Genomic DNA, 22,826 nt, shown 5'->3' on the forward strand with positions numbered 1-22,826 from the left:
AAGTAGTTTAAAAGCTGTAAACCAAAACGCTGTAATTGAATCGTCGCAGTTGTCATTTGTCAATTATCATATATATAACCGCATATTATCAATAAAGTATAATCACATATCTACATTTGGGGGCTCAACCTTGCTCAACCGTGTCGAAACTTGCGCAGATGAACAGTTAATTGTGTCGACGCTGTTAGAAAAGTTATGCTAACTCGTATTTCTTCAAAAACGTGCAGTGGAATATGAAAAAAGGAAGTACTCCGAAAAAAGCCGCAAACACACCGAGAAAAGCCGCACCAAAACCAGCAGTGCAACAGAGACAGAAAATTGAAACCAAGCCTCTAGCCGTACAAAAGCCGTTAGAACCACCGAAACGAGCAGTGCAACAGAGACAACCATATAACACTCGATTTACAGTTGGCGAAAAGAATAAGTATATGGCGGAAGCAGAAGCACAAAGGGAAGACGACAAATTGGCTTTGAATCAACTGAAAACCCCAACGATGGAACAACAAGTTTTGCAAAACAGTAAAAATCTGGAGGAAATAGTGAAGTTTTTAAGCTTACAATGCCAAAATGCTCAGAAAGCACAAAGCACCAGTATAATTTCACCAGAAAGTTTTTCGAAGGTGGTACCGGAGTTTGATGGACAAAATATTCCGGTAGAGCAGTGGTTTGTGAACTTTGAAAAAAATGCAGATGCCTACATCTTGGATGAAAAGCAGCGTTATGTACAAGCTCGCAGTAAAATGACCAAAGCAGCAGCTTTGTTCTTGAACACAGTCTTCGTTGGAACATACAATGAGCTGAAAAGTGTGTTGATCGCTGAATTTAAACGTACATACGCTAGCGCTGATGTACATAAGAAGCTGGGTGAGAGAAAGAAACAAGAAGCTGACTCGTTCCACGAGTATGTTCTGCAGATGAGGCAAATTGCAGCGCTCGTTGATGGCGTGGATGTAATGTCAGTTATTCGGTACATCGTCGACGGCTTGAACATTAAAAACGAGTACAAATACAGCATGTACAGTTGCAAGTCGTATGATGAACTACAGAGCCAGTATGCAATATTCGAGCAGATGACACAACGCGAACCAGTGCATAAGCATACAGCCGGAGCAGGAAAAAAACCAGACTATGCTGGAAGAGCAGTGCATTGTTTCAATTGTGGGTCAACAGCACATCTCAGGAAGGATTGTCAATCTGCAACTAAATGTTTCAAGTGCGGTGAAACTGGTCACATGTCGAGAAACTGCCCAAAAGCTGTGCCTAGCGTAAAAGTGATACGTGACAATAACCGCCTTAAATGTGTTGTCATCAATAAAGTCGCCATCGATTGCTTGGTTGACACAGGTGCCGATGTGTCCATCGTTAAAGCCAGCGTGTTTAAAATGTTTCCGGAAAAATGTTTCAGCAGAAATTCGTCGTGGTGCCGGATGACAAACTGGAGTACAACGGTCTGCTGGGCTACGATTTTATGTCCAAATTCTGCGTCGTTTTGGATAAGGATGGCTTTCACTTTTCTCAGAAGGTTGCGCCGGTGGAACAAGAGGCGCACAATGAGCTAAGTATATATAATGTTGTCGAAGCCGATATTGAAATCCATACTCCTCCGCAGTTCGAACAAGTGATACGATCCATGGTTATGTCTTATAAGCCGGAATCGCCCGCTGCTAAAAGCCCAATCGAGCTGAAAATTGTGCCAAAGGAGAAGATGACACCATTTAAACAGCAGCCCAGCCGGTACTCTATGGTTGAATGCGAAGCGATCCGCGATCAAGTTGCGGAATGGCTGCAAAGCGGAGTAGTACGAAAGTCGACGTCGAATTTTGCCAGCAGAGTCGTCATCGTCAAAAAGAAGGATGGATCCAACAGAGTCTGCGTTGATTTTCGTCAACTCAACGCCATGGTTTTAAAGGACTGCTTTCCCGTGCCGCTTATGGATGATGTCCTCGAGAAGCTGCAGGCAGCGAAGCTGTTTGTTGTGATGGATTTGGAAAACAGTTTTTTCCACGTTCCGGTAGAAGAGGAGAGTCGAAAATACACAGCTTTCATAACGAAGGAGGGCCTGTTTGAGTTCAATAAGACGCCCTTTGGATTCACAAACTCGCCAGCAACGTTCATACGTTTTATAAACGCCGTTTTCCAAGATCTGGTTTTCCGAGATGTTATGCAAATCTATATGGATGACATAATAATATACGGCATGACAGCAGACGAGTGCTTGAAGAAGCTGAAATTAGTCCTGGAGGTTGCTGCTCGTTTTTCATTAATCATAAAATGGAAAAAGTGCCGTTTCCTTGAAAGCAAGATCGATTTCCTTGGACATACAGTTGAAAACGGAAGGATTTGGCCAGGCTTCGAAAAAACTCGAGCAGTGAAGCAATTTGCTGTCCCGGCAAATGTTAAAGCAGTGCAGTCGTTCTTGGGTCTGACTGGATTCTTTCGCAAGTTCATAAAAGGATACGCACACATAGCAAGACCACTAACAAACCTGCTGAAAAAGGATGCCGAATTTCAGATGGATACCGAGGAGCTGAACGCATTTAATCAGCTAAGGGCTAGCCTTTGCCAAGAACCAGTTCTTCGCATCTATTCGCAGAATGCACACACAGAACTACATACAGACGCATCGAAAGATGGCTTTGGCGCGACGTTGCTGCAGCGGTTTGGGCAGAATCTTCACCCAATATTTTTCTGGAGCAAGAAGACCTCGGAAAGCGATTCCAAACGACACAGTTATATCCTGGAGGTCAAAGCAGCATATTTGGCGATCGAGAAGTTTAGACACTACTTGCTGGGTGTTAACTTCGTATTGGTAACTGACTGCGCGGCGTTTACTCAAACAATCAAGAAGAAAGATGTTCCTCGCGAGGTTGCTCAATGGATTTTGTCCTTACAGGATTATTCGCTTGCAGTGGGAATCGTAGCGCTGATCGGATGAAACATGTTGACTGCTTAAGCCGATTTCCAAGTATTCTGCTGGTGGGAACAGAAATATCAGCCCGTCTTAAGAAAGCACAACGAATGGACGAGTTCATTAATGCAGTCTTATGTATCCTGGAGAAAGGACCATACCAAGAGTATAAACTGAAAGGCGATGTTTTGTACAAGCATATGGATGGACGTGATCTAATAGTTGTACCCAAGGCAATGGAACATGAAATTATAACTGGAGCTCATTCAGATGGACATTTTGCGTTAACAAAAACAATGCACAGCCTGCAGCAGCAATTTTTTATCCCACACATGGAGCGGAAGGTGTCCCAGGTTATCGCCACATGCATAAAGTGCATAATGACCAATAAGAAGACAGGTATACAGGAAGGTTATCTGAACTGCATAGGCAAAGGAGGTCAACCGTTACAGACGCTGCATCTAGATCATCTAGGCCCAATGGATTCTACGGCGAAACTGTACAAATACATTTTTGCAATGGTCGGTGGATTTTCAAAGTTCGTGTGGTTGTTTGCTACAAAATCTACAGGGGCCGATGAAGTTATCAAAAAGCTGGAAGAATGGTCAAAAATATTTGGATTTCCTGCTCGCATCGTGACTGATAGAGGTGCAGCTTTCACTTCAGACGCTTTTGAGGAATTCGTCAAACAGAATGGCATTCAGCACGTATGGATAACAACTGGAGTGGCTAGAGGCAACGGCCAGATAGAGCGAGTCAATCGCGTAATCCTGTCCATTATTAGTAAATTTTCTGCAGATGATACAACAAAATGGTATAGGTTCGTCGCCGATGTACAAAAAGCAATCAACTCGCATATTCATTCGACTACACAGAAAGCACCGTTTGAGCTTATGTTTGGTACGAAGATGCTGACCAACATTACAGACAAGCTAACTTCAATTCTGGAACAGGAACTGATGGAAGACTTTGAGATGGAAAGACAGGAAATGCGTCGCGAAGCTAGGATGGAGATACAGAAAGCCCAGGATGTGTATAAGCAAAATTATGACAAGAAGAGAAAGAAGGAGGCCACATATAAAGAAGGAGACTTGGTCGCTATTAAGCGGACGCAGTTCGTCGCCGGTAGGAAACTGGCCAATTCTTTTCTTGGTCCTTACGAAGTGGTAAAGGTCAAACGCTGTGGCCGCTATGAAGTCAAGAAGGCTGCCGATTTTGAAGGGCCGAATTATACATCCACAAGCGTAGATAATGTCAAGTTATGGAGATATGTTGCAGCAAATGAAGACTTGATGTCGTCTGAGACAGACGACGAGGAGCAGGATGACCGAATGTTAGCAGCCGATATATCGAGGAGTTAGCAGTATGGGTTTGAGAGAGAAGAGTTGGCAGTGTCGTCGAGGAGCTGCTAAGCAAGAGAACGTGTGCAAAAGTTGTCGGAGAAAAGCAGATCAAGAGCCGTATAAGTTGAAAGCAGAAGCAGAAACCCATAGCCGAAAGTAGTTTAAAAGCTGTAAACCAAAACGCTGTAATTGAATCGTCGCAGTTGTCATTTGTCAATTATCATATATATAACCGCATATTATCAATAAAGTATAATCACATATCTACATATATATTTTAAGACATTTCTTCAGATGCAAATAAATAATAGTAAAAAAAACAAGAAAGGAAGCTAACTTCGGCACACCGAAGTTTGTATACCCTTGCAGATTGGTTTTGATATTTATATTATAAATTATAATGCTGAAAACACACACAAAACAGAGTTTCATAACATTTTACCTATACTTATTATGTTTACAGTTTGACAGTTACAGTTTTACATTCCCAGCTTTACATTGTCTCTACATTTACCGATCGTTTATATGGCACCTGTATGATATAGTTCTCCGATTTTCATAAAACTTTTACCACAATTCTGAAATAATAAAAGAAGCTCATTTCTAAAAGTAGATAAGAATATGTCAAAAAACAACGAAGTTATAATCAGGCCTGCTCCGGTAATCGAAAACGGCAAGAATTTTTCGTTTTCGTTTTTGAAAATGAGAAATTGGTGCTCCGGTAATCGAAATCGAAAGATTTGTTCGATTTTAAAAACGGGCACCTTTTTCTGGCCGGAATGAAAAGTAAATGGCTTTTTTTATATGAAATCAGATCTTATTTACAAAAGGAAAATAATAGTTTACTCAGTGTTATATTGATGTTTATTCCACACCACCACAAGATCAGTCTGGCAGGTAGTTATTTTTAATAAAATTTATTTCTGACCCCACCTCAGATTTGACAACAAAAGTTTTGCCGTGTTCAACCAGTTTTCTCGTTTTGGCGATAGGTCGATAGGTTCACCTCAAAAAGTTATCGCCAAGGTTGCCATATTGTTGGTGGAACGAAACAGCCAGTTAAAAATACTTATAAAATATAAATGAATACATTAATAACTTTAAAGGACCGCCAAAATGGTTGTTTATAAATAATGCTATTTAATGTGATTACTTAAATGGTCCAAATTAACCAAATAATTATTTGAGACCACCGGAATTAAAACTGTGAAAAGTGTGGCAGCATCTTAGGTGCCTGGATTTGCTTAATTCTACAATTTTTTGCCTTTTTCTGGCTTAGAAAAAGGGCAATTGTAAATATAATAGGCAGTAGTTTATGTTGTTTGCTTATTACCAACAACACAAGTTAGCTGGTTGAGCAGTGAGAAACGATGAGAAATCGAAACATCCGATAGCAGAAATTTGCCGAAAACCGGAGCAGCTAAAAACCAAAACGGTTCGTTTTCGCCCAAAACGAAATCGAAAAAATTTTACGATTACCGGAGCAGGCCTGAATATTTTTCCTACTCATTTACCGATCGTTCCTATGGCAGCTATAAGATATAGTCGTCCGATTTTCATAAAATTTTTACCAAAATTCTGGAATAATATAAAACGGCCATATCCCAAAAATATTGCCAAAATTTTGAAAAACAGCCAAGTTATAATTTTTTTTCTAAAAATTGATCGAACATTTGTATGGCAGCTATATGATATAGTCGTCCGATCGGGCCCGTTCCGACATATATAGCAGTGAGAGTATATAGAAGACTATATGCAAAGTTTCATTCAGATAGCTTTAAAACTGAGGGACTAGTTTGCGTAGAAACAGACAGGCGGACGGACGGACAGACGGACATGGCTAGATCGACTCGGCTGTTGATGTTGATCAAGAATATATATACTTTATAGGGTCGGAAAGGTCTCCTTCACTGCATTGCAAACTTCTGACTGAAATCATAATACCCTGCAAGGGTACAAAAATGAATTATCTTAAACGTATTTTTTTTTTTGCGCGATTTTTATAACATTTGTTTGGAGGAAGTTGATGGTATAAACGACAGTTTATGATTTAAATGGTTAAATTCGCCCAACAATTATCGGTCCTGAACCCATAAATGTATCTTAATGCAGACCGCATTCTTTTTCAATAATAAATCTTCTTTTCTTTTTTGAAGACTTATTTCTTGAAAAACAATTAATGACTTTTTACAATTTAGCATAAGCTTCAGCTCTCTGTGTTCCCTGCTGAAAAAATTTAAGCTCGCGTAACCTTCATTCTGCGTCCCAGTTTAAACATCGAGGAGTTAAAAGTTTAGTTCCATGAACCTTATAAAGTCAAGTTTAGGATGCAGACGAACAACTATAGTAATTCTTTTCGAAGAGTAGCTGTTTAACTAGAATGTGTCATTAGTTTGCATATTGAGCTGTTAAATCTTATTATGCTTGCGTGGCACCATGTTTGGAAATTACTAAGATCAGTTTGTAAATCCCACTGGCAAGCAATGCCCTATATTGCACGCAAAGTTTGACGACGCCAGCATACATAAGTATTTTAAAGTTATTAGAGCTTTGGCCAGGTAATTAATAGATAATCTAAACTATAAGGCAGACTGGTTGTCTGCCTTGCCAATTTCGGCTGGTAGTCCAGGCCTGATAACGGAACTCTCCTCAAGAGGAGAAGACAAAAAACAACGGCAGAATAAAAAAAACTATGATTTTAAATTGAATTGAAAACATTAAACAGAAAAGCTACATGCCCACGCAAAGTGAACGAGAACTTTACTAAGTAAAATTTAGATAAATTGGATAAGTGAATCTCAAGTTGTAAATCAATCAATACAGTATATGGTCAAATAAGGATTCACCTCCCTTTGGAAGATAAGGAGATCACCCCCTTCAACCGACCCCCCCCCCCACCACTGTATCCGTCGCTGATTCTTAGGTGTTTAGGATTAAACTACAACTATGGCATACAACTCCCAAATCTAATTTCATCAAGTTCTTATTTAAATGTCTTGTTGTAAACATTAGTTACTTATATAATTGTTCATTTGTCGAACACGAAAATTAAATTTTTTTTTTAAATCCGATGCCGTATAAGTTTTTGAAAACTATTTTATTTTATTTTTATTTTAGTATAACTTATATATTTATATACATATATATATATATATATAAATACATAAATTTAAATATGTAATTAGGGTGGTCTTAAGATTCAAACAATATGGTGATTGTACTATTAGCCTTAGGTGTTTCTTTTTTTTTAATACTTAGGCCTGTTTTAATTTCCACTACATGGATTAAATTTTTCCATTTTAGTTTTCACTTTCGGAAAATCGTCACGAGTTCGAATTCCTTCTGTTATATCTAACAGACTTAAGAATAACCTCTAGTTTGTAGTTTAATCGATTCGGAATAATACCAATTTTTTTAGTAAAACAAGAAAGGAAGATAACTGTGTTAGAAAGTTTGTATACCCTTGCAGTTTGCAATTAGATCATTAGATCATTTGATGAAATTAAAACAAAAAAAGTTTAATGGTATAAAAAACACTATATTTTATATTTAAAATATCTAATATGTATAATAAGCATTATAAATTTAAATGCTAAAAATCACGCAAAACATTTTTCTATGCATCTACCGAAACTATGAAATAATAAGAAATGGCCCGATCTCAAAAATGATGAAAATACGTTAAAAATCAACTAAGTTATACTTTTTTTAAATTAATTTCCCGATCGTAACTATGGCAGCTATAAGATATAGTAAATATGAAATTTTGAAATAATAAAAAATGGCCATATCTCAAAAATTATTAAAATATGTTGAAAAACATCCAAATTATAATTTGTTTTCTAAAATCTTATAGATCAATTGTATGGCAGCTATATGATATAGTTGTCCGATCCGGCCCGTTCCGCCATATAACAGTGAGAGTATTTAGAAGAAGATAGCTTTAAAACTGAGGAACTAGTAGGAAGCGTCTGTGTGGCCTTGGTGAACCTCAGCGGCCCAGAGTCCCCTCACAAAATTAATAATTTGTGAGACGCCCAGAACGGAAAAGCGCCGATAATTATGTAGTCAGCTAGCGAGGGGAAAGGGGAAGAAAATATATATAATGGGCGACCCGGAATAATCCACCGGTCAAGCCCGCATCTGCGCCCGGAATTCTCCAGCGGCGAGGCGGGTGGCCCGGAATAATCCAGCGGCCACGCCCACGCCCGCGATCGGAATGCTCCAGCAGCGGGGCGCCTTCGGGGCAGGACAATGGCTCGGAGTTCTCCAGCAGCCAATGCCTGTGTCCACGCTCGGATGAATCCAGCAGCGGGACCACTGGCTCGGAAAAATCTAGCAGCCAGCCCCGAATCCTCGCCCGGAATACTCCAGCGGCGGGATGAATCAGAGGGCTCGGAATACTCCAGCAGCCACACCCACGCCCACGCTCGGAAGAATCCAGCAGCGTGGCGTCCGTTGGGCAAAACAAAGGCTCGGAGAAATCCAGCAGCCGATGTCTACGTCCGCGCCGGAAAAATCCAGCGGCGGGACGTTTGGTCCGGAATTATCCAGCTACCAATCCCGATCCGCGCCCGGAATACTCCAGCGGCGGGATGGCTCTCTGACGGGCAAGGGGAAGGGGAACCGGCGGCCTAGCGCAGCTAGTCCGGGCTCGGAAGAATCCAGCAGCCACGGGCTCCTGTTCCCGTCGGGCTTTCGCCCGCACCCAGAATTACTCCGGTGCTACGGGGAAAGCAGGAGGGGATTTGGTCACTGCTGGCCAAAGGCACCGGCCCGCGAACGAAGACGGGAAAAACGCGCAATCAGAATTTGGCACATGTTTTTAATTGTATTTTATTTTATTTGGAAAATAAACTGCTGGCGGCGGGCGCGGGATAAATCCCGAATATATTTAATGGCCGGCGGCCATGCTCACCCTTGACTTGATGTCCTTGAAGGTCCTGAAGGATAGTTGTTCCCGACGCGGACACGCGGTTTGGCACTTGTACTTTCGACTTTACTTTCGGAGCGGCACGACTTGATAGCTTCAGAATTTTCCGAGAATTAATTGACCTAATTTCTGCAGTGTGGCCGTGAACCACTTCTGCCGGCAGCGCTGCCACGATCAATTTCAGTGTTGCCAGACGCTGCCACTATCGGTAACAGCGTTGCCGTCTTCGCGCGTAAGTTCAAATCTCTGTGCTCGTTTTTATACCCTTGCAGGGTATTATAATTTCAGTCAGAAGTTTGCAACGCAGTGAAGGAGACGTTTCCGACACCATAAAGTATATATATTCTTGATCAGCATCAACAGCCGAGTCGATCTAGCCATGTCCGTCTGTCCGTCCGTCTGTCTAGTCCCTCAGTTTTAAAGCTATCTGAATGAAACTTAGCATATAGTCTTCTATATAGTGTAGCAATAATTTTGCATGCGTCTTTATTAATATTTTTTTATTTTTATTTTTGTTTACTTATTTATTTATATAGTTACATACTTATAGAATACTGTCCTAATTTTGCATGCGTTTTTATTTACCAATATATTTATATTAGATTTATTTATTTTATATGTAAGGAAGCGTCTGGGCGGCCGGGGTGATCCTCAGCGGCCCAGAGTCCCCTCACAAAATTTATAATTTGTGAGACACCCAGAACGGAGAAGCGCCGATAATTTCTGGCCAGCTAACGGAGAAAATGGGGAAGAACTATGGTATGGGATTATCTGACCAGGGAAGGCTGGGCGACCCGGAGTAATCCAGCGGTCAAGCCCGCGTCAGCGCTCGGAGGGATCCAGCAGCGAGACGAGTGGCCCGGAGTTATCCAGCGGCCACGCCCACGCCCACGCTCGGAGTGATCCAGCGGCGTGGCGCCTTCGGGGCAGGACAAAGGCTCGGAGGGATCCAGCAGCCAAGGCCTGTGTCCACGCTCGGAGGAATCCAGCAGCGGGACCACTGACTCGGAGAAAAATCCAGCAGTCAGCCCCGACTCCTTGCCCGGAAGAATCCAGCGGCAGGATTGCTCAGAGGGCTCGGAGAAATCCAGCAGCCACGCCCACGCCCGCGCTCGGAGTGATCCAGCAGCGCGACGTCCGTTGGGACAGGACAAAGGCTCGGAGAGATCCAGCAGCCGATGCCTGCGTCCACGCTCGGAGGAATCCAGCAGCGGGACAGTTGGTTCGGAAAAATCCAGCGACCAACCCCAGATCCTCGCCCGGAAAAATCCAGCAGCGGGATGGCTCTCTGAGGGGCAGGGGAAAAAGGGGGACCGGCGGCCTCGCGGCAAGTCCGGGCTCGGAAAGATCCAGCAGCCACGGGCTCCTGTTCCCGTCCGGCTTCCGCCCGCACCCGGAATTACTCCGATGCTACGGGAAAAGCGGGAGGGGAATTGGTCACTGCCGGCGAGGGGCGCCGGCCCGCCAACGAAGGCAGGGAAAACGCACAATTTTATGCAAACACATGTTTTTATTTCTCACTTATAGTTACTGTGGCAAAGGGCGGGGTAGATCCCCAATATATTTAATGGCCGGCGGCCATGCTCACCCACGACTCGAAGCGGATGCCTTCGAAGGTCCTGCAGGATGTTTTTCCCGAACACGCGGTTTTGCACTTCGACTTATCACTCTGGAGCGGCACGACTTGCGCGGTTAAGAATCAGGCGAGAATTCCAATTGACCTAATTCTTGAGTGTGGCCGTGACCTAGTTTTGCCGGCAGCGCTGCCGCGATCGATCTTGGCGTTGCCAGGCTCTGCCACTATCGCCGACAGCGTTGCCACTTGCGCGCGTAATGTTAAGGCTTAATGCTTGTTTTGAATCTCCCTTCGCGGGGTTTATTCGGCTCTATGCCGTTGGCTTCGTGCCGGGTGGTGTGTGTGTGTGTGTGTATGGCTTCGTGCCGGGTTGTGTGTGTGTGTGTGTGTGTATGGCTTCGTGCCGGGTTGTGTGTGTGTGTGTGTGTGGGTGTGTGTGTGCTTAATTTTTAGTCTTAATTTTAGTCTTAATTTTAGTCTTAACTTTAGCTTAGTTTCTACATAGATACATATATATACAGTTTAGTGGCGACCGATCGTGTCGTCACACCTCCTTCTCACTTCCGGGTGGGGTACAGGAAGACCCGTACGTGGTCGTCTCGATTCAATTGCACCCGGAAGCGTTGGCCCTGCTCCTCCTCCAGGTAGCGTCGGGCCCTCCGTCTGGCGATCAGGAGTCTCTGCTGGATCCTCCGGATGAGCGCGGCGGGTAGCGTGCCGTTGGGCGTGCTCCAGCCGTCAGGAACCGGTAGCCAGCGGGCGTGACCCTGGCGCTCGGGTGGTAGCTCCTCCTCGGACGAGGACCCGCTGGGGCTATCTGCCCAGGGCGCGCTTCGTCGGCGGCCTCGGCGCGCTGGTGCTGGCGTGGGTGGCCGATCCCTGGCTGAACGTGGCTCTGCGTCTGTTGGCTGTACTGGCCCGGCGGAAGACGAGCCCAGCTCGTCACTCAGCTCCTCGGCTCGGCGTCGGGCCACTGCCGCGGCGTACTCGTCGGGTGTGGGTAGCGGGGGGCGCGGCCGTACCACGGCGGGTCTCCCGTTGGCGGAGTCGTCGTTAGCGGAGTCCTCGCTGGTCGTCAGATCGACGAGTCGGCTTGTCGTGGGGCCATCTGTCCGGCGAGGAGCGGCGGCGGCGTGGTACCCGCGCGACGTGGTCGGCGGGGACTGGCTGGGCGTCGAGGCCGCGCAAGTGGGTATTGGGCAGCTGGTGGCATACGGGCCCGGCCCGAAAATATCCTCGTATGCCGGCGGCGGGGTGCCCGGTGGTCTGAAGTCTGGCTCGGCGTCGTCGGAGTCCGAGATCTGGATGATCTCGGGCTCCACTCCCTCGTCGCTGGAGATCTCTTCATACTCCGGCAGGAATTGCGGTGACGGGGTCCTTGGCTCGTCGGCGGATGGGTTGGAGACGGGGCGCATCGGGAGCTCTACCCCGTCCTCGTCGGGAGACTCTCCGAAGAGGTCCTCCAGATCCAATCCCTCTGCTCCCTGGGCCATCTCCTCCAGCACGCCGGGTGGAAGGTCGCCTAGGCACTCTCGTAGCGCCGCTTCCACCTCGACGTCTGGGTCCGGTGCTGCTACAGCCTGGACTGTGTGTGTCCCAGGCGCTGTAGGGGTCGGGCCGGTGCGGGCGCGTGTCGCGGTGAGGGCAGCTCGCGGCGTCGCCCGTGGTGATGAGGCTGTTGTGGCGGCCCGGCCGGTGTGCGGGCGCGTCGACGGGGCGGCTGCTTGGAGTACTGCCCGTGGCGATGAGGCTGTTGTGGCGGCCCGGCCGGTGTGCGGGCGCGTTGACGGGGCGGCTGCTTGGAGCACTGCCCGTGGCGATGAGGCTGTTGTGGCGGCCCGGCCGGTGTGCGGGCGCGTTGACGGGGCGGCTGCTTGGAGCACTGCCCGTGGTGACTGCCCCTTGTTGCCGGTGGGCGTCGTAGGCAACTGGCCAGCGTGTGGACGCGTCGACGGGCCGGTTGTCTGTGGCGCTGCCCGTGGTGGCTGTAGCGGGACCAACGGCGGCGGCCCCTGGTCCGCGTCTGGCTGCTTGCCCTGGTCGGCAGGCGCGCGGGCGGCTTCGGTTGGCCGTGGTCGTGGCGGGGTGGTGTCCACCCGTATTGGGCCGAAGCGGTGGTCCGGCGGGATGTCCACCTGCTCCGCGGACGGGATTCGCCGGCGGATTCCGGCCACGCTGAGTGGCGCGAGGACGGAGGCTTGGGGCCGATGCCCCATCTGGAGGCCATCTAGTAGGTCCTCAAGGGCGAGCCCCATCCAGGCGTCGTCCCTGGGTGACGACATCGTGACGTGGTCTGGGTTGGTGGTGATGTGGCCGTGCTCGGGATCGTGGGCGGTATGCGAAGCGCGTGTGATCAGCGCTGCCGTGCGCTGGATCCTCGAGGATGCGTGTCTTGGTTGGCGGTTGCCTGTGGCCGGTTGGCGATGGTGCACCGTGTGCGTTTGCGCTGCGTGGTGATCGGTGTGTCTGTGGGGAGAAAAGAGCAAAAGAAACGGCGTTGTTAGGGGGCGCTTTCGAAGGACCCTACCCAACCGAGAGTTGCTCGATTTCTAAGTTTTGCGAAAGAGAGGGCGCATGTTTTCCCCCCTAGGGGGGTAGGAGCGTTGGACAGGCGCGCCTGTCAGCAAGTGGCCCCTCTGAACATGGCCATCTTTCGTTCTGGGCGTGGCGTAGTGGCGGCGGCGTGGAGTGGGGCGTGGCTTAGTGGCGACGGCGTGGAGTGGGGCGTGGCTTAGTGGCTCGTGTCGGCGGCGTCTGACTGCTTTGGGTTCTGCGTGTCCTCGGCGTGGTCTTCCTCGTAGTCGCTGTCATCGATCGCGCCTTTGGCGTGGTCATCTGTTTCTCCCTGTCGGTAGGGTTTCAGCTGCCCCAAACTCGCAGTACGACGTCGGCGGCTGCCGGGTACGTGTAGCTGGACGATGTTTGGTGAAGGGAACTTCGCCACTCGGAAGGGTCCCTCGTATCTCGCGGCCAGTTTGGCGGCGAATCCTTCAGCAGCGTTGGAGAGTGCGTGGCGTTTCACCAGCACTAGAGATCCTACAGGCGGCTTCCAAATCCGTCGGCGCAGATTATAGTGTCGGCCCTGGTCCGCCGTAGCGCGTTCAGCGTTGTCTCGCACCACCCGGAAGATGTCCTTCAGCTGCTGACTTCGGTCCGTTGGGGCCACCTCTGGGGTGCCTCGTCCTGGTGTGAACTCGTCGTATAGAGTCCGTGGCAGCCTCGGTTCTCGCCCTTGCGTCAGGAAAGCTGGGCTAAATCCTGTTGTGTCGGAGACACTGCTGTTGATGGCCAGAGAGATTTCAGGCAGCAACTGGTCCCATGTGTTCTGCGGGCCTCCATCCAGGTACTGGGCGATCATCGTCTTGATCGTCCTATTGGCTCTCTCCGTCGGGTTCTGCCTTGGCGTATACGGCGCCGTGTGCTGCAGCTCCATGCCCAGCGATTTGCAGAAGTTCTGGAAAGATCGCCCTGTGAACTGCGTGCCGTTGTCGCAGACGAAGGTTCTCGGCACTCCGAATCTGCTCAGGATCCGTTCCCGGAAGGCGCGTTCAAGCTGTGCTCCAGTGGCTTTCCGCAGTGGCACCAACTCCACCCACTTGCTGAAGGCATCTAGAAACACCAACAGCATGGTGTTGCCTTGCTTCGATCGTGGGAGCGGTCCAACGAAGTCCGCGCAGAGAACCTGGAATGGCTCGTCGACCTGGCGGGTGAACATCATCCCCGCAGGTTTCTCCTGGCTTACCTTGAACCTCTGGCAACTCGCGCAGTGACGAACATAGCGTGCGACTTCGCGAAACAAACCCGGCCAATAGTATCGCTGAGCCACGCGATTACTAGTTTTCCGGATTCCCAAGTGTCCGGCGGTTGGGTGGTCATGACATTCCTCGAGGACGCGTTGGCGGTAATCCGACCCAACGCACAGCTTCCATGGCGTGTACTCTTCCTCTTCTGGCTGAAGACCAATGCGGCGATAGAGTTGTCCGTTCTCCTCCCTGTAGTCTGGGAACTTGGCGGGTTCTGTCCGCATCTTCTGGAGCATTTTCTGGATCCAGCGGCAGTTGACTCCTTGTACCTGTGCTTGCTGCGCGGTAGGCAGCGGTTGGCGAGAAAGGGCGTCGGCCACAAGATTTTGGGCCCCTTTCCGGTAATGGACGTCATACTGGTACTGCTGCAACTCGAGAGCCCAGCGTGCAATCCTGCCCGTCGGGTTATCGATCGAATTCAGCCATTTCAGCGAGTGATGATCCGTTACCACGTCGAAACGGTACCCCTCGAGGTAGCATCGCATCTTCCTGATTGCCCAGACGATGGCGAGGCACTCCTTCTCCGTAACGGAGTAGTTCCTCTCGGCCGGGTTGAGCCGGCGACTGGCATAAGCGACCACTCTTTCCTGTCCCTCGATGGTCTGCGTCAATACGGCTCCAATTCCGTATTCGCTGGCGTCCGTCTGAAGAACAAACTTCTGGCCGAAATCCGGACAGGCCAAGACCGGTGCCTTCGTTAGTAGTGCCTTCAGCTCCTGAAAAGCGTGATCCTGCCTCGATGTCCACTCCCACTTTTGGCCTTTCTTCAGCAACGCGGTCATGGGTTCGACCACGTCGGCGAAGTTTGGAACAAAGCGGCGATACCAGGATGAAATCCCAAGGCACCTCCGGAGCTCCTTTAGGCAAGTTGGTGGCTTCAGCTCGCGGATCGCGGCAACTTTGTCCGGATCTGTATGGATGCCCGCCTCGCTGATCACATGTCCCAGGTAGACGATGTGGCGTTGGAAGAAGTGACACTTCCCTCGATTCAGACGCAAGTTCGCATTGCGCAGGCGTCGGAAGACCTCTTGAAGGTTGGCGACGTGTTCCTCCAGCGTTGAGCCTATGACGATGATATCGTCCAGGTAGGCGAATGCGTGTGGTTCCATGTCAGGCCCGATGACTGTATCCAAAGCGCGCTGGAACGTTGCAGGGGCGGAATGAAGACCGAACGGCATCACCCGCCAGTGGAATAATCCTCTGCCGGGAACGGTGAAAGCCGTACACTCTCGGCTGCCCGGGGCTACTGGTATCTGCCAGTATCCATTCTTCAAGTCCAGCGTCGAGATGAACTTGGCGTTCCGGAGGCGTTCCAGAATCTGGTGAATCCTCGGGAGCGGGTAGGCATCGGGAACCGAGTTTTCGTTGAGTTGACGGTAGTCAACACACATGCGTACGTCTCCGTTTTTCTTCGCCGCAATCACAATGGGCGCGCTGTGCGGGCTCTTCGAGGGCTCGATCCGCCCGTCTCGAAGAAGCTCGTCGATCTGTTTGTCGATGATGGCCCTCATGGCCGGGTTCCTCGGGAAATATCTCTGCTTCAGTGGCCGATCGCTGCGCATGATGATGTGGTGCTCCGCTATGTGGGACACCCCTGAAAGATTCTCGAACAAGGCCAACTCCTTCTCCAGGAATTCCTCTACCCAGGGCTCTGGGTAGCTGTGGGTCTCGAGCTCTTTCGCCTCTGTTGAATCTGGATCCCCAGCGGGGTGACTCACCGAGTTAATGTTTCCGCAGAGAGGCGAGTCTTGCGCCGGCGTTTCCTCGACGTGGTCCTGGAAACGGACACGCTTCTTGGAGGTGCGAAATGGATTTCGCTGCGCGGCGGTGGCATCTGCCACAGGCAAGACGTGGCTCCAACTTGGCGGCTGGTTTCCCGTCGTGGACGGGTCTGTGCCCGAGATGACTGCCGACCTCCGGGAGGATGCGCTCTCCTCTCCGGCAGGCGTGGTGCTGGCGGTCTCCCGGTTGGTTTCGGGGGCTGTGCTCCGAGGGCGGGCGCGTGGCGCCGGTTGCGGTGGTTCTCTGGTCGTTCCTGGTTCCGTGTTGCTGGAGCGTGGCTCCGTCGTCGCTGGCTCCCGGCGGGCAGAGTGTGACTCGGCCGGCGGGCTTCGTGGTTGAGAGCGTGGCTCTCTCGGCTGCGGCGTAGGGTGTGGCCTTCCGTGAGGGTTGGAGTCTGGCTCCTCAATGTGGACAGAGCATGGCTCCTCGAAGCGGACAGAGCGTGGCTCTTCCCTCCGGCGTCTTGCGTTGGCTCGTTCTTGAGCCCATGGTGGCTCCGTGTACTGGTCTGGCTTCAGGCTGAGGGTCTGTCCCCCGCACTGTATGGTGGCTCCGATCCTGCAAAGAAAGTCCATGCCTAGGAGAACGTCGTCAAGGACTTCGCTCATCACTAGCAGGACGGTTGGAGCGCGTTTGCTCCCCAGGTGTATATTGGCGGCGAGGGCCCGAGTCAGATCCCGGCACGTCCCGTCGGCCAACTTGACTTGTGTGCGAATATCTCGCGAGTTTTCCGCGTTGCCCAGCTCTCGGGCTAGGTCCTCGCTGATGAAGCTATGCGTAGCTCCGGTGTCCAGGGTGGCCACGAATTCTCGTCCTTCCATGGTGATGGTGGCGCGAATCCGTCCCTGGTGTTGGTGGAGGGTTCCTCCTACTGGCTGCGTGGGTTGGACGGGTTCCCCGGGTGATTCCCGGTCACTCGAGGCCCGTTCCCGTTTCCCGATGCTGTACGCCGACAGCAATCGATAGTCCGGGTTCCTCTGCGTCCGCAGTCCCAGCAGAAAATGATGCGGGGGTTCCGGCACTCGGCCGAGAAGTGTCCCGGTTGGCCGCAGTTGCGGCAGGCGTCGCGAATGTTGACTGGCTCCGATGTGACAGGAGGGGCTGTGCTCTGGCTCGTGTTCGCGTTCCGGCTGGTACCTCCGTTGAAAGGGTTGCCCACTGGGGCTGCTGGTGGGGCACGGCGCGGCGTCTGCCCGGCTTCCGTCCCATAGTTGCGTCTGGCTTCCGGTCGAGGGCTCGGGGAGCGATGATCCTGGCCTCTATCCCGGCTGCGCGTCACCTCGTAGTCCACTACCAGGTGGGTCAGCTCCGCCAGGGTGCGGAAGTCCTGTCTTCGGGTGAACAGCTGGTACTCCGGCAGCATGTTGTCGTAGACACGCTCCAACTCTCGGTCCGGAGAGAATCCCGCTCGGCGCATCTGCAAGCGAAGATCCACTAAGTATTCCTTGAACGGCTCGTTGGGCCGCTGCAGGTGCGTCCGGATCTCGTCCTCCAGTCGTTGATAATACCGCGGTGGCAGGAAAAAATCTAGAAATTCGCGGCGAACCTCGCCCCAGCTGGCTTGCTGGAGTCCGCTCGTGCGGAACCAGCTCTCGGCGCGACCGGATAGCAGCACCACCAAGGCTTGAGCCAGATATCTCCGGTCGATCCGGCAAGTATCGGCCCGCTCCTCGATGTGCTCTATAAACCCGAGTGGATCCGTCGTTCCATCGAACGAGAGACCCCACTTCGTCATCCTGTCGATCAGGATGGCTCCCAAACCGGCGTCGCTAGGATGATTCACGGATCTCGGAGGTTCTTCCGCCTTCGGGCGTCGCCCTGTGGTTGGCGAAGTACTACGCGGTAGTAAAAGCGAGGGTGGTAACAACGATGCCGACGTGGTTGGTTCTGGGGAGATGAGAGACGGATCTAGCGGTATAGGTGACTTGACGTCGCCGGTGGGTGCGTTCCCGAACCGGCGTTCCAGTTCCGCGAGTCGATCCTGGATTTCCTCGGAATTGCCAGGCTGCCGCGCAAATGCTATGAGCCGTGCGCGTTGCTCGTCCACCGTGCCGCTTCGGTCGAGTCCGAAATCACCTAGGATGGTTTCTAGCTCCATCTTTTTACGATAGCTAATCCATGTGACGCCCATCGTTGCGAAGAAAATGATCAGGGATCCGGCGACCGAGAACTAATTTGCTATGGCACGGGTCACGGAATCGAGTATACAATCGAAATTTAATTATTCTGTTTTATCTGATTTATTATTTTATTTAATTATTTTATTATTTATTTTCTTCCTTTAATTATTTTAATTTTTTTTTTTTTTATTTAATTATTCAATTATTTTATTTTATTTTATTTAATTATTCTTCGAACTTTATTATTATTTATTATTTTATTGTATTATTTATTTGATTTTGTTTAGTTATTGTATATTATTTTTCGATTTTATTTCGGCGTGTGTACCAGGCTTTTGCGTTTTTGAGATCGCGCAGGATCCGCTTGGTTTTGAGTTGGCGACAGGATCACGCAGGATCCTTTGGATACCCGTGGTATATATTTTTTTGTATGAAAGGATCTTCCCGTTGAGTTCTTTGAAAGCGACGGCGAAAGAATTTTTCTCGGCACTGTCCTTGAAGGATATTATTAATTTCGAACAAAAAATATTTAAGTGTCCTCGAAGGATGTTCTTGACCACGGCGGAAGGATCTTAGTCACCGACGTTTGCGAGAAGAAATATTTTTGCGACCGCGGAAAACTTGAGCGATGTGTGTCTAATGATAGTTCGTCGGAGATTGATTTTTTGTTGCCCAGTGTAGCTTTATTTATTACTGCCCACGGTAGCAGCGGCGCAGCAGAGTGACTGATCGATAGCGGCAGAGGGCGTCCCTCTGCCGGCGTTGACGCGGGCGGAGATGCAGCGCAGCTAAGTTATGGCGGGAATATTTCTCGGACGAATGCATGCAAAGCGACAGAGTGATAGCGACAGAGAGCGTCCCTCTGCCTGCGTTGACGCGGGCAGCGACGTCAAATTTCGAGCGGTGCAGCGAAGCTATTTTTTGGCGCGAAAATCCCGCGTGGCGGGTGGAAAATTTTATTGCCTATTTCTCTTTAAATTATGCTTCGCCGCTGCCGTCTGTCGCCGAATTGGCGCGACCTATTTGCACTGCGAAAAAACGTGGCCGTTGCCAAATATTCCCCCATAGAAAAATTTATATATTTTTTCCCCATATATATTATTATTTTTTTTTTCATGTATATATATTTTCCTGACCAAAAAGTACCGGCTGGCGGGGCTTTAATCCGCCAAGATGACCAACCTTTCCGTCCTGGGCTGTCCCTGCTCGGGCGCCATGTAAGGAAGCGTCTGGGCGGCCGGGGTGATCCTCAGCGGCCCAGAGTCCCCTCACAAAATTTATAATTTGTGAGACACCCAGAACGGAGAAGCGCCGATAATTTCTGGCCAGCTAACGGAGAAAATGGGGAAGAACTATGGTATGGGATTATCTGACCAGGGAAGGCTGGGCGACCCGGAGTAATCCAGCGGTCAAGCCCGCGTCAGCGCTCGGAGGGATCCAGCAGCGAGGCGAGTGGCCCGGAGTTATCCAGCGGCCACGCCCACGCCCACGCTCGGAGTGATCCAGCGGCGTGGCGCCTTCGGGGCAGGACAAAGGCTCGGAGGGATCCAGCAGCCAAGGCCTGTGTCCACGCTCGGAGGAATCCAGCAGCGGGACCACTGACTCGGAGAAAAATCCAGCAGTCAGCCCCGACTCCTTGCCCGGAAGAATCCAGCGGCAGGATTGCTCAGAGGGCTCGGAGAAATCCAGCAGCCACGCCCACGCCCGCGCTCGGAGTGATCCAGCAGCGCGACGTCCGTTGGGACAGGACAAAGGCTCGGAGAGATCCAGCAGCCGATGCCTGCGTCCACGCTCGGAGGAATCCAGCAGCGGGACAGTTGGTTCGGAAAAATCCAGCGACCAACCCCAGATCCTCGCCCGGAAAAATCCAGCAGCGGGATGGCTCTCTGAGGGGCAGGGGAAAAAGGGGGACCGGCGGCCTCGCGGCAAGTCCGGGCTCGGAAAGATCCAGCAGCCACGGGCTCCTGTTCCCGTCCGGCTTCCGCCCGCACCCGGAATTACTCCGATGCTACGGGAAAAGCGGGAGGGGAATTGGTCACTGCCGGCGAGGGGCGCCGGCCCGCCAACGAAGGCAGGGAAAACGCACAATTTTATGCAAACACATGTTTTTATTTCTCACTTATAGTTACTGTGGCAAAGGGCGGGGTAGATCCCCAATATATTTAATGGCCGGCGGCCATGCTCACCCACGACTCGAAGCGGATGCCTTCGAAGGTCCTGCAGGATGTTTTTCCCGAACACGCGGTTTTGCACTTCGACTTATCACTCTGGAGCGGCACGACTTGCGCGGTTAAGAATCAGGCGAGAATTCCAATTGACCTAATTCTTGAGTGTGGCCGTGACCTAGTTTTGCCGGCAGCGCTGCCGCGATCGATCTTGGCGTTGCCAGGCTCTGCCACTATCGCCGACAGCGTTGCCACTTGCGCGCGTAATGTTAAGGCTTAATGCTTGTTTTGAATCTCCCTTCGCGGGGTTTATTCGGCTCCATGCCGTTGGCTTCGTGCCGGGTGGTGTGTGTGTGTGTGTGTATGGCTTCGTGCCGGGTTGTGTGTGTGTGTGTGTGTATGGCTTCGTGCCGGGTTGTGTGTGTGTGTGTGTGTGGGTGTGTGTGTGCTTAATTTTTAGTCTTAATTTTAGTCTTAATTTTAGTCTTAACTTTAGCTTAGTTTCTACATAGATACATATATATACAGTTTAGTGGCGACCGATCGTGTCGTCACATATATTATATTTTGTTCTCTAATTCCTCGTTCATTTTCATCTTTCCTTCTAACGCGTCTATCTAGTTCGCGATTCGTGCCGTACGTCACACGGCTGCGCCCCTCGGTCGGTTGGGCGGGAGGTGGAAGCGGGACCTCGCGCGAAAAAAAAAAAAAAAAAAATACTCTCACTGCTATATATGTCGGAACGGGCTGAATCGGACGACTATATCATATAGCTGCCATACAAATGTTCGATAAAATTTTGGAAAAAAAATTATAAATTGTCTATTTTTCAATATTATTCCATCATTTTTGAGATATAGCCTTTTTATATTATTTCAAAATTTTGGTATAAATTTTATGAAAATCGGACGACTATATCTTATAGCTGCCATAGGAACGATAGGGAAATTAATAGAAAAACTTATAACTTCGTTGTTTTTCAACGTATTTTCATCTACTCCGAGATATGAGCTTTACTTATTATTATAGAATTTTGGTTTAAAATTTATAAAAGTCGGACAACTATATCTTATAGCTGCCATAGAAGCGATCCGTAAATGTATAAAATATATAAAGCTGGGAATGTAAAACTGTAACTGTCAAAGTGTAAACATAATAATTTTAGGTAAAATGTTATGAAACTCTGTTGTGTCTGTTGTGTAGTCTCTGTTTTCGGCATTATAATTTATAATATAAATATGAAAACCAATCTGCAAGGGTATACTAACTTCGGCGTGCCGAAGTTATCTTCCTTTCTTGTTTTTACTTCCCTTCGCGGGGTTTATTTTGGCTTCGCGCCGTTTGTGGCTTCATGCCGGGTGAGGTGTGTGTGTGTGTGCCTTAATTTTTTTTTTTTTTTTTTTTTTTTAATTCGTTCCATTAGGGGGGGGGGTGCATGTACATAAGGGAAGGGTGGGGGTTAACATTAGAAGGTGGGCAGTTCACTCGCGCGGTACGGCCGCGAAGCATTGAATTGCGCGGGCGCCGCTCCCAGACTAAGACTCCACTGATTCCTCCTCGATCCTGAGCTTACCCATGATCGCGACGGCAAAGCTGGAGACTCCTTGCCAGTTTTCCTCGCTCCTCAGCATCTCTGAAACGAGGTTTTCCACGTGTGTAGAAGGGACTCCACCGCGTGAGTTACCACAGACATTGTTGCGGACACACCGCCGCCCCCCAAACCCCAGCGCAGCAACCAAATGGTCATTAACCCAAACAGTGGACAAACGCTGAGTTTGGGGAACCAACGGAAGTGAGCAGAACCAACACTTAACAGCTATGCGAAACCACAAACATATCAAACCGCCAACTATGCAGATCCTCATTCTCTACTCGAATCTGCTGGATATGCGAATTCTCGATCACACCAATTCATTTCCACAATTCCATTGTATCCCACAAGTCCCACATATTCCACTGTATCCCATAGGTTACTCTTGAGTTTGAATAAGAATAAAGATTCATTATAATTTTGACCGAAGTCGAAGCAAGTTCTCATTTTATTAAACATTACATTATATACATTGGAACCATTCCTTGGACTTGACTGACAGTTATCTGGAAGGACCCCCTCTGGATTTCATCCCCCCTCCAGTACTAACTGTTAATTGGCGCAGCCGATTCGGACTACGGAGATCGCGAAATGCTCCAGCTCCT

At 49.6% G+C, this 22,826-nt stretch overlaps 1 long non-coding RNA gene across 2 annotated transcripts in view; it reads right to left on the minus strand.

Moving 5' to 3' along the window:
* Positions 1-7,338, minus strand: part of LOC138928932 (uncharacterized) — a 274,995-nt gene extending 267,657 nt beyond the window's left edge. The window contains exon 1 of one of the 2 annotated variants that reach the window (XR_011445340.1): positions 7,268-7,338. This is a non-coding gene — a long non-coding RNA (uncharacterized lncRNA). The other variant, XR_011445341.1, reaches the window with a different exon arrangement.
* Positions 7,339-22,826: the final 15,488 nt, after the last annotated feature.

This window comes from Drosophila kikkawai, chromosome 3R, assembly GCF_030179895.1.
Source record: "Drosophila kikkawai strain 14028-0561.14 chromosome 3R, DkikHiC1v2, whole genome shotgun sequence".
Classification (NCBI taxonomy): domain Eukaryota; kingdom Metazoa; phylum Arthropoda; class Insecta; order Diptera; family Drosophilidae; genus Drosophila; species Drosophila kikkawai.